The following is a 26,843-nucleotide window of genomic DNA, read 5'->3' on the forward strand; positions in this document are numbered from 1 at the left end:
TTTCACCATTCCAGCACAGTAGTCCAATTCTTATCTTATTCCATGAACATTGTATATGTTGTGACGATTGTTTCTTGCATATCTATGAAGGACTAACATTTGCAAACACAATTGGTCTGTATTGTGTAAGTAAATGTTGTCAACAATTGGTGGCAATTGGAATAGAATATTTATTGCTACATTTGCGTAGCAATTTACACCATTATATTTGAAAATTTGAATAGACAAGATAGTTCTGTGTCCAAGTCATTTCTTCGGAGTGTGTGTTGCTTCTTTGAAGAAGTACCTGAGTTACTTTGAGTAGTAGATTCTTCTTTTGTTGTAGTAATTGATTAAGTATTAGCTTCTTTTACTCTCTTTGGAGGATTTACAGTCAGATCCTGTTGCAGTTCTGTTTGAAGTAGTTTTCTTTTACAACGTTTTGCTTTTTGTGGAACAGGATAGGTTTTTAGATGTGGGTGTATAGTGAACGTAGTCTATTGTATTCTACAGTACAAGGAATATCGGCATTTACTTGCATCAAAGTTGATTAGAAATTGACCCTGAAGTGTACGTAAGCATGATAGTGCTACGTAGCTCATACCTTCTTTAAAGACTGTGTTCCCAATATCTAGCAATGCTTAATCTAGGGTAAGTCCTTGTGATTTGTGAATGGTGACTGTGTATGCTAAAGTTAGAGAAAATGTGTCTCTGCGTACATACATGGATGTGCCGGGTTTTTAATATTGCTTGCGCTTCTTGAGATAGTACACCAACTCTAATACTTTTTAAAATGTTGGTATATATGAGGTCTGCAGACTGGCGGATGTTTTCTGTTAATTCTCTGTATTGGAAATGTTGCCAAAGGTTGACATTTCCTATGCTGCCAACAGTTTTACGGCATAGTATGTGTCCTAAGGTTTTAAAAATAGGTTCACCTTTCACTGGTGTCAATTGAAGAAGATCTCCGAAAACAATGTGTTTTCCTCCAATGAGCTCTTCATAGTTTGTTTCGAGTACTTCTTGTAATCTGAGGTGAATCAAAGCCAACACAGGTTGGAGAATGTGCTCACTTTATCTATTAGTAGCATTTCCATTTGTTTTACCACTCTGTGTGTTTCCATTGCAGCTTCTGTAGAAAGTTTGGAATATTCTAATTTGTTTTGGTGTTCTACTGGAAGGAGTAGTAATCGGTGTAAAGTAACACCACCTATGTTGTAGGCAGCTAAACCTGTGGGGGCAGTTACAACAGCTGACAGTTTGTTGGTTGTCAATTGTTGAAGGAACTTTCTGACGATTTTGTTAAGAATGTTTTGCCTGAACCAGCTTGTCCACTGACATATAGTAGTATAGGTTTATAATTTTGGCAGGTACATTCTTTAATTTCGTGTTGTACACCATGTGCAATTTCTTTTGTTACTTCTTGAAAAATGCTATAGTGCTCATTGTTCAGTTTTGATTGCAGTACAGTTGTCTTCTGTATCTTCTTCATAGTGACACATGGTGTTTTCGACTTCTGTCATAGCTAATTCTGCCTCATTTGCTATTAGTGGCTATCCCAATGGTTCTTGGCTTCCTGTTACAGAATGTTGACTACTGTCGGGAGTGTCCTTCTCTAGTTGGGCCTGGAGTTCTTCAAGCTATTCCAAAGTAATGGACATTTCTGTGTAAAAGAAAATATATTACTTTTAGTGTACCTAATACAGAAAGTTTAGAAATATATAAGAAAAATTAAATTTACTTACTAGTTTCTGGTAAGTGTTGTTACTGTTGTGTAGGTCTGCTGTTGCTTCCTGCTGTGCAGTTTCTGTGAGGTAATTATGTTGGAGGCATATCTTTTTTGTTTTGGTATATTCCATTTTAGTACATATGCTATTTAAATGGATGGTTGATGTGTTACATTTATAGGTTCCACTTCTTATTTATTATTATATATAATGTGTTTATGTGCTGCTTTTTGAACTTGTTCAGTGTTTATATGGCATGATAGAACAATTTAAGATACCCCTTTGTTTTTGGGTAGTGTTGATGTTGTCTGCGTCTGTCCGCGGACATACGCACAGTAGCGGGCATCAAAATCACTAGCTGGGGGTTCAGTATGTTCTATGTTACATGTATATAAAGTAAGGAATCCTAGTAAACATGTATCAAATTCACACTATGAATATGTATATTCAATAAAAAAAATGTAATAAAGGGAGGCTATGGTTAAGTTGTGCTATTAAAAACCTATGAAAATCAGTAAAAAAAACTTTGTTAAAGGGACGTTATGGTTCCAAGTAAAATCGGAAACCCCCTGAAATTCGCTAGTTATGGTAAGCTAAGCAACCATAACTCACACCACCTCTGTACATTGCTAAGACTAACACCCACGTCCTTTGTGTCTTATTTTTTTTTTAAAAGACAGCGCGGGTGTCCAAGATTTCCGCAATTAACCAAAATGGGGTTATCCTAAGGACATTATACCTGTCCGTAATGTCCGCAAGCAAGATGGAACTGTTCTTAGAACACACTCGGTGTTCGGAATGTCCGCAATTAACCAAAATGGAGGTGCCCTAAGGACATTATACCTGTCCGTACTGTCCACAAGCAAGATGGAACTGTTCTTAGAATATACTCTGTGTCTGGAATGTCCACAATTAACCAAAATGTAGGTGTCCTAAGGACACTATACCTGTCTGTACTGTCTGTAGAACATGTAAGCACATGTGGACCACACCCATAGGTCCTACGAACCTCACACCTGTCCGTAACTGTCTGTCTCATGTGTGTCACACTTTTAATTAGTTTGAGGACCCGAACACTGTCCGTAGAACACCCGCTGGCATGCGCACAACCGTTCCTGCGCATTTGGTGTCCTGTTTACACCCATCCCATTTGCGGATGTGTTTGCAACGTCATCATGTAACCGCACCCATGCTGAGCATGTGTCCTGATTTGCGGACACTGTCCCGGACCCCAAACATTTTAAAAGTACTTTTTTGGGCAATCCAAAGTATTTTACAGTAGAAGTTCACCATTGCACATGTCCCAGACAATGTCCCTGGCGATCTCCATACTTTTTTGAACTTTTTGAGCCTTTTTTTGGTGTTCGATCTGTCCGCGGACAGCCTGGGTGTTCGCGGAGCATGCACCAGCACCCCTATAAAAGGCCACACCCTAGAATTGCTCCTCATTGTGCTTCTAGCTACCTGACAGAGCATTGCTTTAGACCTGCATTGACTAACTGCATTACTAGTGATTTCTGCCTGCTGTCTTCCGCTGCATCAGCACCCCCACCCCCTCCACCACCACCACCTCGCCAAGGGCCTGCGGAGGGGAACAGACATGAGGATGTACAGGAGGAGGATGAAGAGGATAAGGTAGTGGAAGTCCCTACTACCAGCACTCACCATGAGACTTTGGTGTGGTGGTTGTTTACCATTCTTGGTGGAGTGCCAAAAGCATGTGTGAATAAGGTCACCTGCAATCAGTGCCACATGGTGCTGACTCGTGGGAGGCCTGGTTCGTACAGCTTTGGTACAACATCAATGAAGGGACACCTATGGTTGTTCCACAGTGGGGCTATTCACAAGGTTGTACCTTGTGATAAACATAGTAGGTTGAGTTCCTCTGCAAAATCCACCGTTTCCGCTCCTGTCACCACAAGAGACACTCCTGTGGGACAGCGCATCCCTCCAGCTGCCTGCCTCACAGGCCATTCATGATGCTGTTGACTCTTACATTTTGAGGGTCACAATATTGTGAATGTACTGCGATGCAGTACTCTGCAGGGGGGAGAATCTTTGGAGTGCTTTCGAGACTGCGGGCCAGGAGCACAAGAAGGTATGCCCTCTACCTGAACAAGGCGCACCCTATATCTTCCTCTCTGCACCTGCCCTTTCTTATCCCTGTGGTTGGTGTCCCTTCCTTACCCTCCTTTCCCCTCCTTTCCTTGTGTGTCGTGTTTAAAAAAAAAAACAAAAAATATAAAACAAAAACCAAAAGAAAGGCTCTTTTCAAAGCCGCCTTTCACAATTTAAAAATAGAAGTGACAAATAAATAGTGCAGGGCCCTGTGCATTTTTTAGAAGTCTGCGGACAGTTCGCGGACATTTATTTTTGGGGCGTGCTGCCCTATCATAACCACTGCACTTTTCTATGGGAGGAAGTGGTGGCTCTGAAAAGAGTCTTTTGGTGGTGTTTTGTTGTGTTTGAAAAACTTCAAATTGTCAAAACCTACTGCAAAATGGATTGCTGTAATTCCAAAAAAGTTTGCAATGCATTTTGTACATTTCTCAGAAAAATCTGATTGCCAGCATAAGTAAGATGGACACTCTCTCTGTGAAAAATGTATGTGCTACGAAACATAATATTTTCATTGCGAAAAGAGGACATGCCAACATCTCTTAAAAAGGCACAAACAGCCTTATTGAAATTGTGCCTCTCTTTCTCCATTTGTGGACCAAATGAAGAAGAACGCAGCCACATTTGTCTCTGTGGAACAAGTGAAGAAATGACTTGGGAATTTGGAAACATGTCCATGACCTTCCCAATTCCTTCTTTCATTGCAAATTGCAAAGACATTCCAGACACATGTCCTAAACTGTTCCCTCCACAATGAATTATAATTATGTCTGGATGATGCTGTGTCTTCAAACTAGGACAGAGAGGTACCAAGTCCAGCCACTTCATTCCACACACTCCATGCCAGTGCACTTCCACATGAGTGAATCCAAGATCTGCTGCTACTCCACAGCGTTCTACATGCACCTCCAACCAATGTATCCATGAGTCTCCCAAAATCCAGATAATCTGTTTTCTAAAACACACAGCCATATCTATCTGTTCTTCTCTCAGGAAAAAAGACTTTCTGACAAACTTTCTCCTTGCACAACACACCCAGTAAACTTTATTAACCAATCCCTTGCTCTACTCTTTCTCATTTGCATGCCTCTCCACCCCAAAATTCACGTATTTATTACACAGTGTCCACGGACTACCGCCATGTCCACAGACATATCGAAAATCTGAGCGTGATGAATTTAAATTAAAAGAGTGTGCCCCATTTCCCCTTTGAGGTTGAAGAGCCTTTTTTTTTTGCAGATGCTTGACAGACACCTGTAATTTTGTATTTTTTTCTATTTTTACTTACTTTACTCCTAAAATCTTCATATAACCTTCTCCAAAGCAACCCTTACATTCCAAAAGAGCATGGAATTTCCCATGAAAGAAAAATAAATGCCATCTTCTTTAAAATAAACAGCATTACTAGAATCAATATTATCATTATTACAGAAGAACATAACAGCTCTAAGCATGAAAGCACACATGACTCAGTTGATTGCACACAACCAGCCACCAATCACATCCAAGACCTCTACATCTATCTCCATCATCAGAGTTCAGCACTTCAAATGTACTGTTAATCACTCTGAGTACAAGTCTCATATCAGTGTAAATCACCTATTACAAAAAACTACTGTACAAGTCTCCAAGATTTCTACTTGCAGCTGCATGCATATCCACATGCATGAATACAAACTACAGTTATGCATATGTTATGCATAGTACATTTACAACACTTATAACTGCATATAAACAGAGTAATTGCCACTTAACCTGTATAACCTATAAAACGAACTTACTATTATTTCTCCTATCTCCTATAATCAACTGTCACTTCCAAACCTGCCTGCTGTCTACATTCTTTTTTACACACAGAGCTATCTAAAAAGTATAATATTAAAAGATGGGAGATATAACATTGTAATTGTAGAAAAACACTTAGTAGTGTATTATAAAATTACACACAGCCAGGATAATTTCATGCTTCTTTATACACTCACACAGATAGACATTATCATTGAAAAGCTCCCAGCTGAAATAACACCACTGCCTGTACATCACATCCTTCTGCTTTATTACCCACACCTTCACAAATGCCTGCATTCTATGCTTTTCTATACAGTTTCTGCCATTTACCTTATAAAAATTGCAAAATAAGTCTATCATTATTTCTTCTATCTCCTAACATTCAATAACACAGTCTTAAGAAACCAAGTGAGTTTTATACACTTAGTATTCTACTCATTTGAAAATCAAGTTAAACTAACATATTGTAAGTAAAATATAAAGGCTGCACATAGTCAAAGGAAACTGCATATGTTCAATTACCAAACAACAATACTACTACAAAAACATGCAAATCAACGTCTAAATTAACATCAATGCTATAAACATACACAATTAGTAACTTCTTTCTTTTACAATCGCAGTGAAGCCCACTCTCCTGAAAAGCAGCAGCATCTGAAGTACCAACAACTCAGAAGACACCTGCTCATTCCGAACAAAACAATTAAGTACAATACTACCATAATGTTCTTACTGTTACTCAAACACACTGTGGTGATGATTCATGGAATTTGTGCACTGAAAAACGGGGATTTGTGCACCATGCTGCCCGCAAATCCCCATTTGTTAAACAGGGATTTGCAGGCAGAATGGCACACAAATCTATGTTTTTCGGTGCACAAATTCCATAAATCAGCCCCTAGAATGTTAGTATTGCAGAACAAAGAACTGTTTTAATTCTATACCATTTTATTTAGTATTAGTGCTTCTCCTCACCACTAGCTTACTTTCTACTCCCATCTGAACCCCAGTATAGTAACACACAAATACAAGACAAGCCTTCCCAACTAGCTGTAGCTGCCCAATGCACAATCACACACAACCACATACATCCTTACCATCATACTCAGACACTCATGCACACAGCAGACATACATTGCAGAACAACCCAACCGATATCTTCTTTTTTTCAACAGACCCCAAAGAATGCATACCAAAAAGCAAGTCTGTAGAAAACAACGCAGAAGTAGAGCAAATGAAAATAAAATTGTCCAAAATAAGCATCCATCTCTAGCCTAATTTGTACAAAAAGTTCAAACATAAGATCTTTAAGCGAAACAAAACAAGCTTCCAGTACAAAAACTTTGCCTCCTCTTTCAAAATGTAAAATGAAACAAAGTGAATAACAAAATTCAGCTACCACTATTGCTAACACTGCTCCTATAAATCGTGATGTAGTGGTAAGTAACCATACCAAAAAAAGTATTTTACAAAAAATGTTCCGCCACAGAGTCCTTCAGAATCTTATAAAAACAGGAGAGAAATCATAACAAGCCTTAAAACCTACCACAGAAAATTAATCTTAGAAGTTCTCATAGACAGTGCAATCCTTCTCAAAAGGAAGTAATTTATTTTAGTGTTAAACAGAATGAAACCACTAACAAACTAACTACTAAATTACAAAAAAGGCTTCTCAATAAACGGAATGTCAACAAAAATAACTTCTTAAATATCTGTGGAGGTGAATGGAGTCACACCACGAGCACAGAACCATATTTCAATGAAGAAGCATACAAACAAAAGCAAAGAAACACAATTGCCATAGATATCAGTGGACAAGGGTATGAAAAACGTAATAATGCCATGAGGAAACAAGAAACGCTGCTTAAAAAAATATCCCCAGAAAAATCAGTATCACCTCTCCATCAGCCTGAACCAAAACTTCAGTGTACAAATGGCTGTGCACGTCAATGTGTAACATTGACAAAAAATCTTTCAAATCTTTAAGCCAGTTCCCCAATCAATATGTAAAAGGCATAGACAAATTCAAAATGAAACTTCTACAAAATATAGATACCTGTCCAGTGCGCAAACACACAGGACTACAAGGACATTCATTAGCCTGCATTTTAGGACCTAATTGCAAAAGCTCCTTCCATCATATCAAAAGGATATCAACAGATCATTCAACTATAAGACATCCAGTCCATAAACTGTACTATGCTAAAAGTCCAGCTTTAGCATTAGGCAATTTAAATAACAATGTTCTACGTGGTACAACCAAAGGCCTACTCAAATAAATAGAGCATATCCAGAAAAAATATTTTGGAAGTGAAAGCCACTTACAAAATGCAATAGCTTTACAACAGACGGAACAATTCTACAAATTCTACAAATGGCAACCTTCTACTACACACAAACAAAAAAGAAATGGCAACATTTAAAAGTACATTGGCTGAAGTACCAAACCATGTGTGTGTGTGCTGCCGCAGAAATTTTATAAAAGTAGCACCAAAACTGTAGACATAATATACAAAATACAAGACAATGAAGATTCCAAATGTTTTGAATTAGCTCTCTACCTTATAGCAGAAAATAAATATGAAATAAATGGCCCCTTAATACTTTGCAGTTACTGTACTGCAAAACTTGACAACAACCAAACTCCTTCACGTGCTATCACAAACAACTTGGAATTATTCCCACTACAAAAAGTAATCTTAGAAGCATTGATGGACAGTGCAATTCTTCTCCAAAGAAATGTATTTATTTTACTGTTAAACAAAATGAAACCACTAAAAAAACTAATAACTAAATTACAAAAAAGACTTCTCAATAAGCAAAATATCAACAGAAAGTGGAGGTGAATGGAATCACACTACAAGCACAGAACCATATTTTAATGAAGAAGCGTACAAACAAAAGCAAACGAATACAATTGCCATACATAGCAGTGGTCGAGGTTATGAAAAAGTGAATAATACCATAATGGAACAAGAAGTACTTCTTATAAAAATATGCCCTGAAAACTTAGAATTATCGCTCCATTCAACTGAATCAGAACGTCTAGTGTACAAATGGCCATGCACGTCAATGTGTAACATTCCCAAACAATGTTTCAAATCTTTACGCCAATTCCTCAATAAATATGTAAAAAGCAAAGACAAAATCAAAATTAAATTACTGCAAAATATAGATACCTGTCCAGTGCGCAAGTAAACAGGACTACAAGGACATTCATTGGCCTGCATTACAGGACCTACTTGTAAAACCACTTTCCATGATATCAAAAGGATATCAACACATCATTCAACTATAAGAAATCTAGTCTATAAACTGTATTATGCTAAAAGTCCTGCTTTAGCACTAGCAAAGTTAAATAACATCCTTGTTCATGGTACAGCAAAAGACCTACTTGAAGAAATTCACTATATCCAGAAAAAATATTTTGGAAGTGAAAGCCATTTACAGAATGAAATAGCTTTAAACCAATTAAGCAACAATTCTACACATGGCAACCTTTTGCTAAACACATACAAAAAAGAAATACTAAAATTTAAAAGTACATCAGCTGAAGTACCAAACCATGTATGTGTATGTTGCCGTAGAATTTTTTATAAAAGTAACACAAAAACTGTGGACCTATCATACAAAATAGAAGACAATGAAGATTCTAAATGGTTTGAATTAGCTCTCTACCTTGTAGCAGAAAACAAATATGAAATAACTGAGCCCTTAATACTTTGCAGTTATTGCACTACAAAACTTGACAACAACCAAACTCCTTCATGTTCTATCACAAATAATTTGGAATTATACCCAGTACCAAAACCTCTACAACAACTTAATTTATATGAGAGCATCACAATTCAAACAGTGCATCCATTTCAAGCAATAATACGCCTTCAACTAAAAACAGCAAAATGACCTTCCTCAGAATTAAAGAAAGGCATTTGTGGCAAAGTAGTTTATTTACCAATAGATCTGAAAGAAAATGTACACACTATAGGAGTGAAACGTCCAAAAGAGCAATCTTTAATTGTCTTAGTAAATGGGGTACCAACAACTCATAGACTTACATAAAGTTAGACAAGCCTTACAATATCTAAAAGACAATAATGAATACTACAAAGAAATTAATATTGAAGAGAACCTGAGGGAAACCACTGAAATTATTGAAGAGTCATATTCATGGATTTTTACATCCATAACCAGCCATGACGCAGAGTGGTGCAGCGACCCTACAGCAGCTCCAGTTACGCCCCCAACTCTGCCCCGTGCGCCAAAAACATTGCACAAATCCCCTACATGCCGCAAAACAGCATACAACCCCCCAACCACGAAAATGCGCTAAAAACACCACACAGCCCTCACGTGCCAGTTGAATCGCGTGTAAAACTCCCTGCGCACCCCTCTAAATATGCATATCCTGCTCACGCTAGCGAAATCGCGTGTAAAACTCCCCGCACACCCCTCAGAATACACGTACCCCGCTCGCACCAGCGAAATCATGTGAAAAACTCCCTGTGCACCCCTCAGAATACACGTACCCTGCTCATGCCAGCGAAATCGCCTGTAAAATTCCCCGCACACCCCTCCGAATACGCGTACCTCGCTTGCACTAGCGAATTTGCGTGTAAAACTCCCTGCACACCCCTCTGAATATGTGTACCCCGCTCGCATCAGGTAAGATGCATGGAAAAAGATCCCCTTGTGGTGTGGGCTGCCTGAAGGGCATGGGGAGGGTGGATGGGCTGCCTGTGGGGCATGGACTGGGGTGATGGGCTGCCTGCGGGGCATGGACTGGGGTGATGCGCAGCCTGTGGGGCATGCCCAGATGTGATGGGCTGCCTGCAGGGCATGGACTGGGGTGATGGGCTGCTTGTGGGGCATGCCCAGGGGTGATGGGCTGTCTTTGGGGCATGGACAGGGGTGATGGGCTGCCTGCGGGGAATAACCAGGGGTGATGGCCTGTCTGCGGGGCATGGTCTGGGGTGATGGGCTGCTTGCGGGGCATGACCAGGGGTGATGGGCTGCCTGAGGGCATGGTCTGGGGTGATGGGCTGCCTGTGGGGCATGCCCAGGGGTGATGGGCTGCCTGTGGGGGATGGACTGGGGTGATGGGCTGCCTGTGGAGCATGCCCAGGGGTGATGGGCTTCCTGCGGGGCATGCCCAGGGGTGATGGGCTGCCTGCGGGGCATTGTCTGGGGTGATGGGCTGCCTGCAGGGCATGGACTGGGGTGATGGGCTGCCTGCAGGGCATGCCTAGGGGTGATGGGCTGTCTGCGAGGCATGGACTGGGGTGATGCACAGCCTCTGGGGCATGCACAGGTGTGATGCGCTGCCTGCAGGGTATGGACTGGGGTGTTGGGCTGCCTGCAGGGCATGCCCAGGATGATGGGCTGCCTGTGAGGCATGGACTGGGGTGATGGGCTGCCTGCGGGGCATGTCCAGGGGTGATTGGCTGCCTGCGGGCATGGTCTGGGGTCATGGGCTGCATGCGGGCCATGGATTGGGGTGATGGGCTGCCTGCGGGCCATGGTCTGGGGTGATGGGCTGCCTGCGGGTCATTGTGGATGGGCTGCCTGCGGGGCATGGGGAGGGTGGATGGGCTGCCTGAACATATTCCGGGGGTGCACGTGGACGTTTATACGTGATTGTCCTGGCGCGAGTGGGGTACATGTATTCCGGGGTGTTTGTGGAGTTTCACACGCAAAAGTCCTGGCTCAAGCGTGGTACGTGTATTCCGGGGGTGCACGGGGAGGTTTACACGTGATAGGCCTGGCGCAAGCAGGGTATGTGTATTCCGGGGTACACAGGGAGTTTTACACGTGATTTCACTGGCGCGAGCGGGGTACGTGTATTCCGGGGGTGCGCAGGGAGTTTTACACGCGATAGGCCTGGCGTGAGTGGGGTACGTGTATTCCGGGGGTATGTGGGGAGTTTTACACACGATTTCGCTGGCGCGAGTGGGATACGTGTATTCCGGGGGTGCACGTGGAGTTTCACACGTGATTTGGCAGTGTGTGCCGGCCTGGGTGTGCCCCCTCCCCATGCCGCGCAGGCAGCCCACACCACAGGCCCGACTCATGTCCCCCTCCCCACCCCCAGTGATGGGCACCTGCCAGCAGGCCTCAAGTCATGTCCCCCAATTGACGGGACCCTGTCAGCAGGCCCCGACTCATGTCTCCCCAACCACCATTGATGGGCACCTGCCAGCCGGCCCCAACTCATGTCCCCCACCTCACCCCCAGTGACAGTCACCTGCCAGTAGGCCCTGAATCATGTCCCCCCACCTACCCATTCACCCACCCACCATTGACAGGCACCTGCCAGCAGGCCCTGACTCATTTCCCCCACTCCAACCCCAGTGACGGTCACCTGCCAGCAGGCCCAGACCACAAATTACCCATGCCATGAGAGTCTTAAAAGAACCACCATGGCCATGCATAAATGTACAACAGAGCCACACAGTGGCAACATGTGACTGAGGCAATGCTCATAGAGACATGCACAAAACCAATGAGAGTACACAACACCAATAATGAAGATATATGAAATGTATTCAAAAATGTAATGAAATAAAACAATGAAAATTCAAACTTGCAAATTAAGAAATAATAAAAGCAAAAAAAATAAAACTTACAAAAAAGTGCTATGAATAAAAAACTATATACATAAAGTGGAGCAAAGTCTATGAACTCCAAAAAAAAAGATAAAACAAAGGAAACCTAACCCTAATGAACTATGTACAAAGGCGGCGGGCAAGTCCTACGGCTCACTTTTTGATGTTCCGGGCCAGGGCATCATCGAACTCCACGTCGATGTTCCGGAGGCAGGCCTCTTCCATGGCCTCGAGGTCTCGCAAGGGTGCAGCCATGGCCTCCTCCAACTCCCTGTGAGTTGCCTCAAGGCACTCAGCCTGCCTCAATGCCCTGCGCATGGCGTTCTCCACCCTGACCATAGTGGGCTCACGAGTATGGTATCGAAGTGATTAAATAAAAATGCAAGTGCAACAAAAGACATAATGATCACTGCAGCTCCAAAGGGTACTCCTCAGATTAGATGTAAAGAATGTGAGACTAATAGATGCCTGACCCTGTGATGTTGATGGCCCTGAGCCATCATTGCTCCCACCCTCAGCCTGCTGCTGCCGTGCATGTGCCCTGCCTGTTGATGCCTGCACGTCCTCCTCTTGCTGGGGTCCAGTTGGTGGGGTGGCCACCCCTGCTGGACCTCCGACTCCCGACTGTGGCAGGGACGTGTCCGCCACCAGCCTGGCTGCTGGCTCAGGGGCAGATCCACAGGGTGCCCAGGTGATACTTGGGCAGGAAGATGGCAAGGAGGATGACTGGTGCATAGGGGGCTAAGTTGAGGAGGGGGTTGCAAGAAGTTCCAGCACACGGATGAACCCAGTGCCAACGACCTGTCCTAGTAGGTCGACGTGGCCAATGTGGGATCCGAAATGACGTGCATTGTCCCGACAAGAACCATGCACGTCATCCCGAATTCCTCGTTGGAGCATCGCCATCCCAACTAGGACAGGCTCAATACAGTCATGGATTGCAATGTCCGCAAGGAGAGGAAGACCAGTTGTTGTACGTGCATCCCCTCCCTGAAAACGGATCTGGCCGGAGGCATCCTTGCTGGTGCCGGTTGATGCAGTCACAGGATCTGGGACAGGATTACACACAGGCACCTCCGCGGCAGCCTGTGCTGCCTCCTGTCCCTGCCCCAGGACTGCACCACTAGCACCAGTGGAATCCCCCCTCCAGGCCCTATGCTTTGGCCTTCCACAGCCTCCTCCTCAACCGGACCCCCGACCAACCTGGATGACTCTGTGCCATCTTCCTCCATAGGCCCCTGTGGGGGCTCATTTGCCCCTACTGCTGCCGAGGAGTCCACCTCCAAACTCCACCTCTTGGACCTTCCTTCGGCAGCTGCGGCCATGGACACGGCACCAGACTCCTCACTCCCGGGAGAGATGACTACATGGGAGGAGAGCTGGGCCTTGCGTCTCCGGCTGGTGGAGGGAACCCTGCCACTGTGCTCCACAGCACCGTCTCCGCCCTCTTCATCAGTTGACGCTACAGACAGGGAGAGAGAGAACACAGGCATCAGGGCAGTGAACAGTGGTTGGATACACACAGTACAGTTGCACATGAGTGGCAGTGTCAAACTTCACAGATAGCATCACACTCCCCAACACTCATATCATTTGAACCCACACACATGCACAAATTGACAGGAATCGTGCAGCAGGCAGCAGCATCGATACACACACACCAGCATGAACATCCGAAGGTTGGCATGACATCACAAGCAACATGGGGAGTTCCCAACACTTGCACACACACCACCAGACAGACATGCATCTGTACATCTCCACCACCTGTCACAGTGCAATCATTGGCAACTATGTGACATCTGCCAATCGGGTTCCTACATGTCTGTGTCACATGCATCCATGGCGTATAACAGTTGCACACATGTCAAACACACACACACACATGTATGCCATGCACGTACATGAAGGTGGAATCAGCATCCATTTGTCACACCCCAACCATGCCATAGTACATACACAGAAATGCTAACATGTCTGCATCTCCACATGCAGTTGTACATGATGATTTGTAACACATACACCATTGATGTGCATCACACATGACTGGACTCACATGCAGCACGTCATGTCCATACGCATACACATCCATACATGGCCCTTTTCAGACATATGTCCAAGCTGCACACTCCTGGCACAACTCAACATGCACTATCCAATAAATACGCATGGACACTTACTGCTCGACTCTGGACGGTCTCCCTCTCGAGGACCTGGTAGTGAAGCACTGGGGTAATGCGTTCCAGGACCCACCTGTTGTGGGTGGTAAGGTGGACCCGGCGCCTCACTGCATCTGCTGCTTCCAAAGGTGCCGGGCCTTCCTGATGGTCCTGGACCTGAAGTCCTCCCAGCACATACGGACGTGTTGTAGGTCGCGGGTTGCCACCCCCTCCACATTGATGGCAACCACGATGTCCAGCCAGATCCTCTCACGTCCATCTTTGTCGCCGCATCTTCTTCCATAGAGGGCATCTTAATGCACCAGGACTTGCTCCACTTGGATGCCAACCTCTCCTGCTGTGAAACTGGCAGCCCCCTGCCTCTCAGGCTGGGGGTTGCCAGTGGTCTCTGATGGTGTTTCCCCTGACATGACAACCCCAGAGGCAGGTGTGGGTGGGCAACTGGGTCCTGGTGCTGGGCTGTGGAGCGATGGAACTTCAGTCGGGAGTCTTCTGTTCCAGCAGGGGTGGTCTCAGCAACTGGACCCCTGCGGATGGCTGACGTACAGGCACCAAATAGTAGGGCACGCGGCCAGCAGGCAGGCAGCAGCAGATGGCTGGTGGGAGTTGGCTCGCGGCTCTGGGGGGCAGAACAATGACCTTCTGGGCAGGAGCATGGTCTTCCGTGTGTTGTCGCGTGGCCAGCATGATACGGAGTGATTTGGCGCATGAAAAAACAGCACGTCAGCGTGTAATTCAAGGAAAGGCCCTTAGTGCATAAGAGCATTTGTGACGTAATGTGCGCGGACATTTCCCTCGGCACGGGTGCATAGTGATTCAGCACGTGAAAAAACAGCACGTCCGCAATGCGTGTAATTTGAGGAAAGGGCCTAAGCGTGTGAGTGACATGATGCGCGTGGGCGTTTCCCTCAGCTCAGGTTAAAGGTGAGAGGGGCCAGCAGTTCACTGTATGTGCCTTTCGTGGAGAGCGACGCATGTGTTGCTACTTCTGGTTGTTTCATGCACCATCACTATTTCACTGCAGATCACGGACATATCTCTTCTTTTGGTGGGGTATTGGCTACGCATGTTTTTCATTACCACGGCTAGTCAGACAGTGAGTCGTGCATGCTATTTTTCCCACTGTGGGTCCCCCTGTGTATTGTTTACCCTTTTTTTGAGTTCATAGTAGCCTGCGTGTCCCACACGTACATGTTTTTCACATCCCTGGGTTCTACTGTGTACTGCAGGAGGTTATTTCCACACACGTGGGCTACCGGGGGTTGTGTGCACAGTTTTACTGCAGTTTTGGGGTGCCTGAGCATTGTGTGACCCGTCACTTCATCACCAGGGTCACATACAGCCTTGCAGGCACACAGGGGTGCTGTTAATATCTAGTATCCCACCCCCTTCACTCCAATTGCCCAGAAGAATTGTAGTGTACACCTCCCATTGGCACTACTACATCTGTGCCGGCACTACTACATCTGTGCCATTGTTGGGAGGCCACGAAAGTTGAGGGGCACCTCAGCTGGGCATACTCCACATGGCAGGCGTGGTCAGGAATATGGCCGGGGGACCAGGGAGTAGGGGGACTCCTGGGTGCCCAGGGTGGCTGCCGAGGGGGAAGAGGCAGGGGCGCACCACTTTGGCAGGATGTTCTGCCACGTGTTGATGTAGTCATGCCACCACCCCCTGTGGTTCCGGGAGATGCAGCTCTTGCATCTGGCACTGGCACCCATATAACCCGGGAGTCCGTTTCATCGACTGCCACGGGCCGAAGGATAGTGGTAGCTGCAGGTGCAGCCATGGACACCACCACTAAGGCTCAGTGTCAGCCAGCGCATGCTGCGTTGGCACCTGAAGAGTCCCAGGATGATTTCCAGGAGGTCAGGAGGCATGTGGTAAGTGTACGTAGGGCTGCCCTGACCAAGGATAATGTCCCTGGGGGAGTATTGTCATCTGCTGCCCCGAGCAGCCGGGTGTTGGCAAGTGCATGGGCAGATGCAGCCAACATCACCCTGGCTGTGAGTCTAACATCCAGGACAGTCCCGGTCAATGACCTTGGTGCAGCAGATGTTGCTGTGCAGGGTCCAGTCAAGGGCACCCAGCAGCCACTGACGCAAGTCAGGGCTTCCGCCCTTGTTCCACCTGCCACTCCCTCAGTTCAATCCACTAGTGCCACTGCCCCTACAGATCAGGGCGGCATTTGCCAGTCAGGGTCCAGATCACTGCCCAAGAGGAGGAAGGTGGCACTTGCACAAGAGGCTGGGACTCCACACACGGTTCGGTCCTCAGGCACGTCGAGGAAGAAGCCATTCGGGAAGCAGAAACTGGACTTCCTTGTGGGCTATGTGTCAGAACACGAACGTGATATGCTATTGGGCCAAAATCATCACACTACGGCTGCCCAGCCTTGGTTCCACTGGAAGCGTGTTGCAGAGAGTGTTAGTGCATTCGGATATGAGGTGCGCAAAGCTCAGGAGTGCAAAAAGTGTTAGGATGACCTATGACGCTGTGCTAAGCTAAAGCGTGCCTCCAATTATGCCATGACTGGGGTGACTGGCAGAGCCACCACCTCAGGAGGAAGAACTCACTCCGCATGAGTTGATCGCTGCAGAGTTCATACCGGCATAATTGTACGAAGGAGAGGGAGAGATGCTGGATTTTGATTTCCCGTCCAGTGAGTGTTTTTGTGTGCTTGTCCAGGCCATGTGTGGTTTGCTTGTGCGATGTGTTGTGCTTGACTCCCAATACATGCTATGTTTACATGATTCTCATGTGCGAGTCACGCAATGCTTCACTAATGCGTGCCTGCTGTGCAGTATGCTGGACATGTAGTGAAGACAAGGACTGTCTTCATCACCACACTTGCACCCTACTCACATGCTAGTCACCCGGCTTCCCCTCCTGTCCATGTTCCAGCTCACTGTCCCTTCTGCATGTAGCCTGGGGTGTCTTTCCATTCAGCACTCGGACTATGTCATTGCATGACTGACATGTATGTGTCTTCTGCCTGTATGCTGGTACTCCATGTAGGCATGCTCCCTTGCCCCTCCACCCCCCTGAACCACTGTTACACCATTGCACTGGTGGGTAACATGTTGGGCTACTGCAATGGCCTTGCATGTGAGGCCTGACCTTGCACTTACACTGACTTCTTGTTTATTGTTTGACATCATAATGTACTTGTTGATGTAGATAGTCGGTAACGTGCACATGCTCTGCTTTGCACCAAGCCACTTCTGAGCCATGTCACACCGTTCTACATGCCTACTCACTGATGCAATGTCAAAGTGACCTGGCATGTATGGTCAGATTGTCATCGCTTCAATGTCATGAAAGGCACAGGCACAGGTGCATCCTGTGACACATGTATTCAGTATTGAAACACACTAGTGGGTGTTTAGCAAAGTTGATAGGTCAATATGTGGCCTATTCTAACCAGTATAGGCCGCAGATTGACTGTAGTCTGCCAATCGGGTTGTAATGATTGTGGAGCTGCCTGCACGTGTGTATGTGTACACTTTCACATACATCAAAGAAGCAGCGTTGTAGCTGCTTGCTTTGCTGCATTGGGTGCTGTTCATGTTCACAATACAGGTGTATAAGGAAACAAGTGTTTTTGAACCCTTTCACATGTACATATGCAAGCAGCTTCAATGTTGTGTAGTGCAACATTTCGGCTACTCACTTATGTGTCTTGTTCTCTGAAACTTTTTGGTTGTCTGACTAAAATGTAGTTGATTAATGTTAATGCTGCTGCGATTTCAGCATTCTGCCCGTGATGTTCAACTGGCACATTCCTGAAGGTGCACTATGGTGCAGCATGTGTACGCCCAGGCCCACTTAGCTAATCTGGTGGGGCCTGGCCGTGATGATTTGACACACTGAATAATATTTTAGGGCACAATCAATGCACAATGTGCTCAATCAGGCCCTGAGGGGTGTTCTGGAGGCTTCATGGGTGGCAGCGCGGACCGCACTGGGCGTTATGGTCCCTCATGCCTGGTTGCAGGTCCTCCCTTTGCTTTTTTATTCACTATGTCTACATGGCCCATGACGCCCGGTATGGGACGAGCTGCAGATGGATGAAGCTGTATTGGTGATGATGGTTTAGTGATGCATGTGTACATGCATATTACGTGTGTCATGGTGTGTTTGGATTCTCTTGCAGCTGTGGCCATTTTGCAGTTCAGACATGCTTATGGTATGTGCCATCTCTTTGTTGCCATCTGTCATTTCTGCCTGTGACATGTGCTTGACAGAGGTGTTGTGTGATGGAGGTGATATACTACATTCTGTACATGTGTAGGCTTTGCTATTTACACACATCCATTTCTGCTTTTGGGATGAGTTTGCATATCAATGCCACTGAATTCATGCCAGAATTTCATTTGTGTGTGACATGTCTGCTTCATGCGTTGGCTGTCAATGTGATGTCTATGTGTGTGTTAGTTATATGCTTCTGACATGTGTACTCATGTTTGTTTTTTCCACATTACAGATGATGACGCAATGGAGCCAGAGGATGGTGATGTCAATCCTGACACGGGATTGCTATCACATCAGCAACCCGGCACAAGTGGGGGTTGTGGGGTGGTAAACCACGAGAACCCACTTGTGCTGCAGACCATCGTGTCCTGGGCTGGCAATGGGTCTAGCTCAGATGATCACTCAGACAACAATGTTGAGTTGGATGCACGTCATGTCCATCCGTCGACGGTGAGTGATTCTGATGTTGATGATCCTCTGTCTGCGAATCCTGCACTGAGGGGCCAGACGGTGTTGGAACCTCCGCCTGTGGTAGATTGGGACGCACGGCCACACTCAACACCAGTTGCTGATGTGCCTGGGGCATCACGTCAATGGAGGGATGTAGTCCTGCAGCCACGGGTGGTGCCAACCCAATGAAGACCACGGCTCCTTGGGCCCCGCGGGTGTCAAGCCCAGCAATATAGTGGCTGTGCGCCGCAACTGGGGTATTCTGAGTGGGGGCAAGCCATGGTTGCCAATTCCAAACAACAGGGGGCAGCAATTGATAAGATCGCTCAGAACATGGAAGGTGTGGCCCAATCCGTGCTCCCCCCTGTTAGGCAGGTGGATCTCCAGCAGCGGGCAACACAGTCCACGGCCCACTCGCTCAGGATGGGCAAGTTGGGCTCAGACAGAGCACACCGGGCTGAAATGGTGTCTCTGTGTCAAGCACTTGCTGCTCATGCAGAGGCACACAGGGAGGCCCTGAGGGATGACCACCGATCCCTCAGATCTACTCTGGGTGTGCTCAACATGACCCAGAGGTAGAGGACAGATGAGAGCTTGGAGCAACTTGAGAATACCATCTCGGCTGAGCTATGTGCTTGCCGGAAGGTCCTCTAGATGTCATGCCAGGCCATGCAGGAAGAACTCTGTGTTACATGTGCTACCTTGCAAGAGGAAGCACGTGTATCACGTGAGGTTCTGCATGCTGGCCTACGTGTCATCACCACACAGGACCAGGCTTACCAGTCCTGCAGACTTGCTGCCGACGAGGGGGTACTGTGCCATGTCCACCTTTTGAGTCAGAGGGTGAGCAAGACGACGACTTATCTCCCACACAGGTCGGGCCGTCCAGGTGTTGAGCCCATGGAATTTTTTTTATCTCATCATCATCGCATGTGGGTGTTGAGGTGCACCCTGTACCTCCCTCCTCCTGGGTGCCTCCCCCCGGCTCATATTTGGCCATTATTTATTTTTATAGATAGTTTAATTAGTTAATATAGTTTAAAATTGTTTCTCTATTGTGCATTAATGTGAGGGTGTGGTGCTTTGTAACTTTTGAAAGCATCCACTCTATGTTCCAGCAGGGCCCATTCAAGCTTGTCTCGTGTATGTGTTTGCAGCTTGGGGGTCCTGACTCACATATGCCGCTCCTGCTTCCCCTATCCATGGGCTCGCAAGGATGGTTCGGTGTTACAACCATTTACACAAGAGCATTGGACTTTCATCGTATCTGTGGCCTGTCTGCTGCTGTACTACTTGTGTTCACACCCCTAGTGGGTATTATGGATGTTTTCTCCACAGCATGTCTGCAATCAATTTTGGTGTGCACATTATTGAACTGTCCAATTATTGATGTTGATTGGGATGTATGTTCATTACTTGCCTGTATACATGCTTGATGCACTTCATGCTGTAGACGGTAGCCTGCACCCTTTAGCTGTCACTGATGGTGGGAGGGGGCCGGGTGGTGACAATGTCAAGTTGGTACGTGTTGAGTACATCCCCTGGGGATTGTGGCAAAGGAGGATGCATTAGGAATATGACCCAAGAGGCACAACTCACAGTCCAGTCCTCACCTGAGATGTCCGCCTATACTACTACTATACTACGTTCTATTTGGACGGCACGTTGTGTCTGTCTTCCCTCTACGACTTTGATGCTGCCTGATGGCACAGTTTTCCTACTGGACTACGGTTCTTTTACTTGTTTTTCACACTCTGGTGCCTTCAGTCCCTGTTCTTCTTCCTCCTACTGTCCTTGTTGCAGATCTGTCCAACCGCCTCTCGGGCAGTTATTTCCACATACTTTTACACTGCCTTGGTTTGCCTCAGTACACTTTTGTTCAAATGCATCTCTCTGTTACTCCTCCTGTCTTTCATATATTACATCCATGCTTTTATGTTGAGTGTTGGCTTTTGCCAATGCTATTCAACTGTTGTGGCTCTTAACTTGCTGTCAGCTGTTTCTGGCTATCTTGCATTCTCTGTGCCTTTCCAGACTTGTGCTGTCTCTGCCTTTCTTAGTTCACGCTATCAAGGATTGATTGGGTTTCAGCTCAACCATCCAGTTGTGCCAGCCTCCTTGGTTATATTCTACTCAAGTTCCAGCTCTACCTGTCAGGGTACAGAACCTGGGGTTGTGTGGGTGGAGGTCAGATGTAGGTCTCAGACATGGCCCAGTAACAAGCAACATGAAGACACACACAGAAAACTTTCCAGCCTTATTAAAGCCTTGTATGCCCTTTCTGCAGGAAAAGGAGCCTCCAGACTACCTTTCCCAGCAGACACCAGGCCAAGAACTACTAAAGCCTTGCCACGTTAGGTGGGGCACACGTGCGCATGTGTGCGCAAGCAGGAGCACAGGGCTTGTGCTCAAACGTCTGACAGAAGCAGACGTGTTTCCAGGCGCTCCAAGAAAGGTGAGCAGCATGAGGGGCCATGCCCCAGCTGACCTTACTCCAGGCTCCTCACACCTGCAAGTTAAGTAGCGCCAGTGCTGGGGAGCTTGACCAGGTGTTGGGGAAGATGAGCACAGTACAGCTAAATCACGCTGAGGACCAAATGCCAAGCTTTCCAAGTTGTCAGAGGCACACGGAGGGGTTGTCTCCCATATCCTTGAGTCAACCCTGCTCCATAGAAGCTAAGTTATAAGTGCAGTAGCGTTCCTAGCAACACACTAATACAGCACAATGGGGAGCACCCAGCGATGCACAAACTCGAGTGCAGTGCATATCATTAGCATATGCAAATTGACACGTGCGCTACCTATAGAAATCCATGGATGGCAGAACGTGATTTGTACTGAAGTCGCACCTCGCCACACGCGTCTAGCAGCTCACCTAAGGACCATTCTATCATTTGTGATGCTTAACACATGGTCTTCCATTTACCGCAGGGCAACGTGCGGCTGCCATACTGCATTAACAGCATATGAGCCATCACGGGGCAAGCAAAAGTATACAAACAAAGCAGCAGACAAGAGTGCTTGTTTGGGGAGGAGTCACTAAGTTTGAGGCATGCATGGTGTTATGTGTGTGTGGGGAAAACACACACAGAATAGTAACTCATGCTTTCTGTGCAGCATTGAACTGCTCCTGTTACTGGACCTGAGAGTGCGCAGGCAGGAGGCCAGCACTCACCCCAGATATAAGTCTCTCTTTGGCTCGCCTTTGAGCCATTTTGTACAATGTGCATGAAGAACATGGTTTCTCTGATTGAGTATGTGTAATTGTCAATAGTTGTATTTTGTCTTTTGCCTACTTTCCCTTGTCCATCCACCTCCCCTCTCCTGACCCTCTTTCCGGTTATCCTGAATACTGATGCCTATCCAAACAACCAATCCCTAACCCTCTTTCCCCACCGGGGTCTCAGAGGCCTGTGTAAATTTTACCTTGCAGGTGCCCGGACCGTGGAGGGGGTGGTTGGTCGTGCCACTCCTGCTCCTGGAGACCGGAGCTGTGACACTACCCATCAGTTGTTGCATCCTCATTGATTATTGTGTACTGACAATGCTACCCATCCTGTTGAACCATTGTTCCAGTGTGCTACCTTGGTAGTTATTCTATCATTCTGCTTGGACATGTGCCTGGCCATATTCAGCGACTTCAAGTCATCTACTGGAGACTCTTCCAGGGTTTTTTGGTGGCTACAGGCTTTTTCCCTGGTTTGGGGATTTGCCTCCTTTGAGTTCTCTGCGATTTGGTATTTTTACCAGTCAAGGTGGCCTCTGAGGGAGCTAGACCCTATTTACACGCAAGGTAGAACAAGGAAACCAACGGGTAAGAGGATCCTGAAGCTAGGTAGACTAGAAGGAAGAAGGCAACGGACCCCAGACACAGTTCTTCTGAAGGTGATGGTGATGAGTAAATGAGGGAGGGCCTTTTGTTGTCAGACAGTACGCTTGGGCTGCAGTGTTTGGGCACTCTCTGACATTCTAATTGTGGGGTACTATGTACATGATGTGTTCTGCTGGTCAATCGCTGTTCCTGTGTTGGGTATACTTTTCAGGTGTCAGGGGATTGTTGTGTTTGACATACTGGGGTGTACACATGGGCAATGTTCACATGTGATGTGTACAGGACACTGAGGGTCATTGATTTCACATGCATCTATTGAGTGCATGTCCCTACTGACACACACAGTTACACAATACTTCACCACACATACAACCACCCTTCCATGCGCACAAGTGCACACAGATTGACTTCTCTGGCATGCTGTGTCCCTGCAGCGCATGATCACTTACCATTTGGGGATCGTGTACATGCATCAATAGGTCATTTTTGTTGCTTATCCTTTTTATATGATGCTCAAGGTGTATCCCCAACACAATGGCTGCTCACTGTGCTGTGTGCTGAGCAGTGTGTTGCAGGAGACACACACAGCACACGGTTTAGGGATTTGCGGATTTGGCTTTGCCAATGTGCATGCCAACAGGCATTCTGTCTTTTGTTGATGGTACCGCTGGTGGCATGCATTTGTGTATGACTTTGTATGTGTGGGAGGTTGTTGGTCAGTCATTTAATCAGATTCCATGTCAGGTGTGATTGTCTCAGGCCTCTTTCCATTTACCACGTGTCACTTTGTATCTAACTGGTCATATGTTGGGCTTTTGGTTTGCTCTTTTGCTGTTGCATGCCAGGTCATGGTGTGGCAGACAAGGGTGATGTGGTTTGGGAGGGTTTGGGTGACATAATAGTGATTGCCATGGCCTGTTTTGCAGGGGGACAGTGTGATATACACCTTGCATGTTTCCTTTTGGTCACACTGGATTGGTTATGGCTGGGGATGCACACAATGTAGCACTTCCGTGGCAACATTCTCAGGGTGGTAGGTTTGTGACAGTTGACTGTCTCTTTGTCATCATCGATTGTCACCTGGTATGTGCCAGGCCTTTGTGCTCTCCGTAGGGGTGGGAGTTTAGGTGAAAAATGTGGCCACAAGTTGAGTCCGGGCTGCCTCACCACATGCCCTTTCCCCTCCCATATGCAGCACCTGTGCCTGTGGTTGGGGATGCGGGGGCACCACCATGTCCACCGGTACGCACTGCCGTGTTGCAACATTGTGCAGGACACATGCTGCCACAATGATCCTGCACACTACTGGGGGTGCATATAGTAGCTGCCCGCCAGAGCGGTCAAGGGAGCGGAAGCGTGACTTGAGCACTCCGAATGTGCACTCCACTATGCCCCTGGTTGCAATATGGGCAGCGTTGTATTTTACCTTGGGTGGTGTAGTGGGATTCCGTATTGGCGTCATCATGCGGTTGCTCAGAGTGTAGGCACTGTCCCCTGGGGAGGTGAGGATGGTTGTCATTAGTTGGGTTTGTGTATTTGTCTGTGTGTGACATGCATGCATGTGCACAGACATTTGTACTCACCAATGAGCCATGTGTCACCATGCTTCCCAGCTTCCAGGTCCCGGCTCAGGGTAGACATTCTGTATATGAAACTGTCATGGGTAGACCCATGATAGTTTGCATAGACAGAGGTGATAATTCCATGGGCATCCCAGACAACCTGTACGTTGATGGAAGGCCAGTGATTGCGGTTTCGATAGATGTGCTCAGTGGACCTAGGTGGACGTAGGGCCACATGGGTGCAATCTATGGCACCAAGCACTTTGGGGAAGTGTGCCACCATGTAAAATTCCTGGACCACGGCCTGCCTTTCTATGGGTGTTCTGGGCATGTATATGTGCCTGCGGACTGAGGGGCACGCAGTCATGATTGTCAACACCTGGTGCAGGCAGCGTGACTGCGTGGCCTGTGAGATGCCCCTAACTATGGCAGTTGTCCGCTGAAATGACCCAGTGGCCAAAAAATGCAGGACATTGAGCAACTTTTCCAAGGGGCTCAGTGCTCAGTGCTTGAGAGCACAAGGTGGGTGATGTGAGGTCATCCTCCCACTCAGTGACCAGGTCTAGGATGATATGAGGTGGAAACCTATACCTGCCATAGACCTGGTCATCAGGCATCCCAAAAAGGCTGGTAATGGACAAAAAAATGTGGGGCCTGGCTATTCTCCTCCTCCTGTGGTGTCCCACGATCAGTGCTGCGAGAAATAGGACATTCTTCGTAGCTGTATATACGTGTTTGTTGTTTGCGCGCACTTTTATACTGTGCAGGGAAGCTCCGCCTGCCTTCTTGTGGTGGATGTGTTTACTCCTGTGCGTGTCTTTTGGTGTGCATGGGTTTCCCGTATTCGATTCCATGAATACGTGTTGTTTGCACGTGTGTGGCCGTTCTGTGTATTTCCCAGCAGTACTTCCCCAGTTACGCCTTCATTTACATGCGTTGTTCCCATTCTACGTGTTCCACCCCCTTTTTGGTGTTTGCGGTAAACGCCGTTCGGGGTGTTGCAGTGACGTGTGCGCCCATGTGCGCCATCCGTGGATTTGGCACACATCCCGGGGAAAACATGTGCAGGGCCTTCCATTAATCGCACGCGTGTGAATGCGCTGACTTTTTCACGCTTGCGCCAGCTTGCTCCACAAATTTCAGCGCACATTTATTCCATGAATCGGCCTCCATGTGTCACTATGAAGAAGATACAGAAGATACAGAAGACTTAACTGTACTGCAATCAAAACTGAACAGTGAGCAGCGTAGCATTTTTCAAGAAGTAACAAAAGAAATTGCACATGGTGTACAACATGAAAATAAAGAATGTACGTGTCAAAATTACAAACCTATACTACTATACGTCAGTGGTCAAGCTGGTTCAGGCAAAACATTCTTAATCAAAATCATCAGCAAGTTCCTTCAACAACTGACAAACAACAAACTGTCAGCTGTTGTAACTACCCCCACAGGTTTAGCTGCCTACAACATAGGCAGTGTCATGTTACACTGATTATTACTCGTTCCAGTAGAACACCAAAACAAATTAGAATATTCCAAGGTTTCTACAGAAGCTGCAATGGAACTAGGCAGAGTGTTAAAACAAATCAAAATACTACTAATAGATGAAGTGAACATGGCCTCCAACTTAATGTTGGATTTGATTCACCTCAGATTACAAGAAGTACTCAAAATAAACTATGAAGAGCTCTTTGGAGGAAAACACATTATTGTATTTGGAGATCTTCTTCAATTGACACCAGTGAAAGGTGAACCTATTTTTAAAACCTTAGGACACAAACTCTGCCGTAAAACTGTTGGCAGCATAGGAAATTATACCTTTGGCAACATTTCCAATACAGAGAATTAACAGAAAACATGTGCCAGTCTGCATACCTCACATACCCCAACATTTTAAAAAGTATTAGAGTTGGTGTACTACCTCAAGAAGCACAATCAATATTAGAAAACCTGGCACATCCATGCACTGTATGGCCATAACTGATGTGCTAGTGATGTCATGGAAAAATTAGAACACAGAAATGTCAACTGTATGTCCTGGATGCAAACTCTTGCAAGCTGTCCAAAATTCAATTAAACAATGTTGAAAAAATAAATGCAACCAATAATTGTAATTTGCTCCACAGACAAACTGGACGTACATGGTATGACACTACCCATGTGTCAACAAGCCACAACAAGACTAAATACCTTAGAAAACTCTATCTCCAACACAGCTGGTTTGGAGAAAATATTAAAATTATCTTTAAACTGTAGAGTAATGCTTAAATGCAACCTTGACATGGAGCAAGGACTAGTTAATGGAGCTCTTGGTCCAGTTCTTGGCTTTCAAACATACCCACGTG

This window comes from Ambystoma mexicanum, chromosome 5p (genome assembly GCF_040938575.1).
Source record: "Ambystoma mexicanum isolate Mex_15411 chromosome 5p, UKY_AmexF1_1, whole genome shotgun sequence".
In the NCBI taxonomy this organism is placed as follows: Eukaryota; Metazoa; Chordata; class Amphibia; order Caudata; family Ambystomatidae; genus Ambystoma; species Ambystoma mexicanum.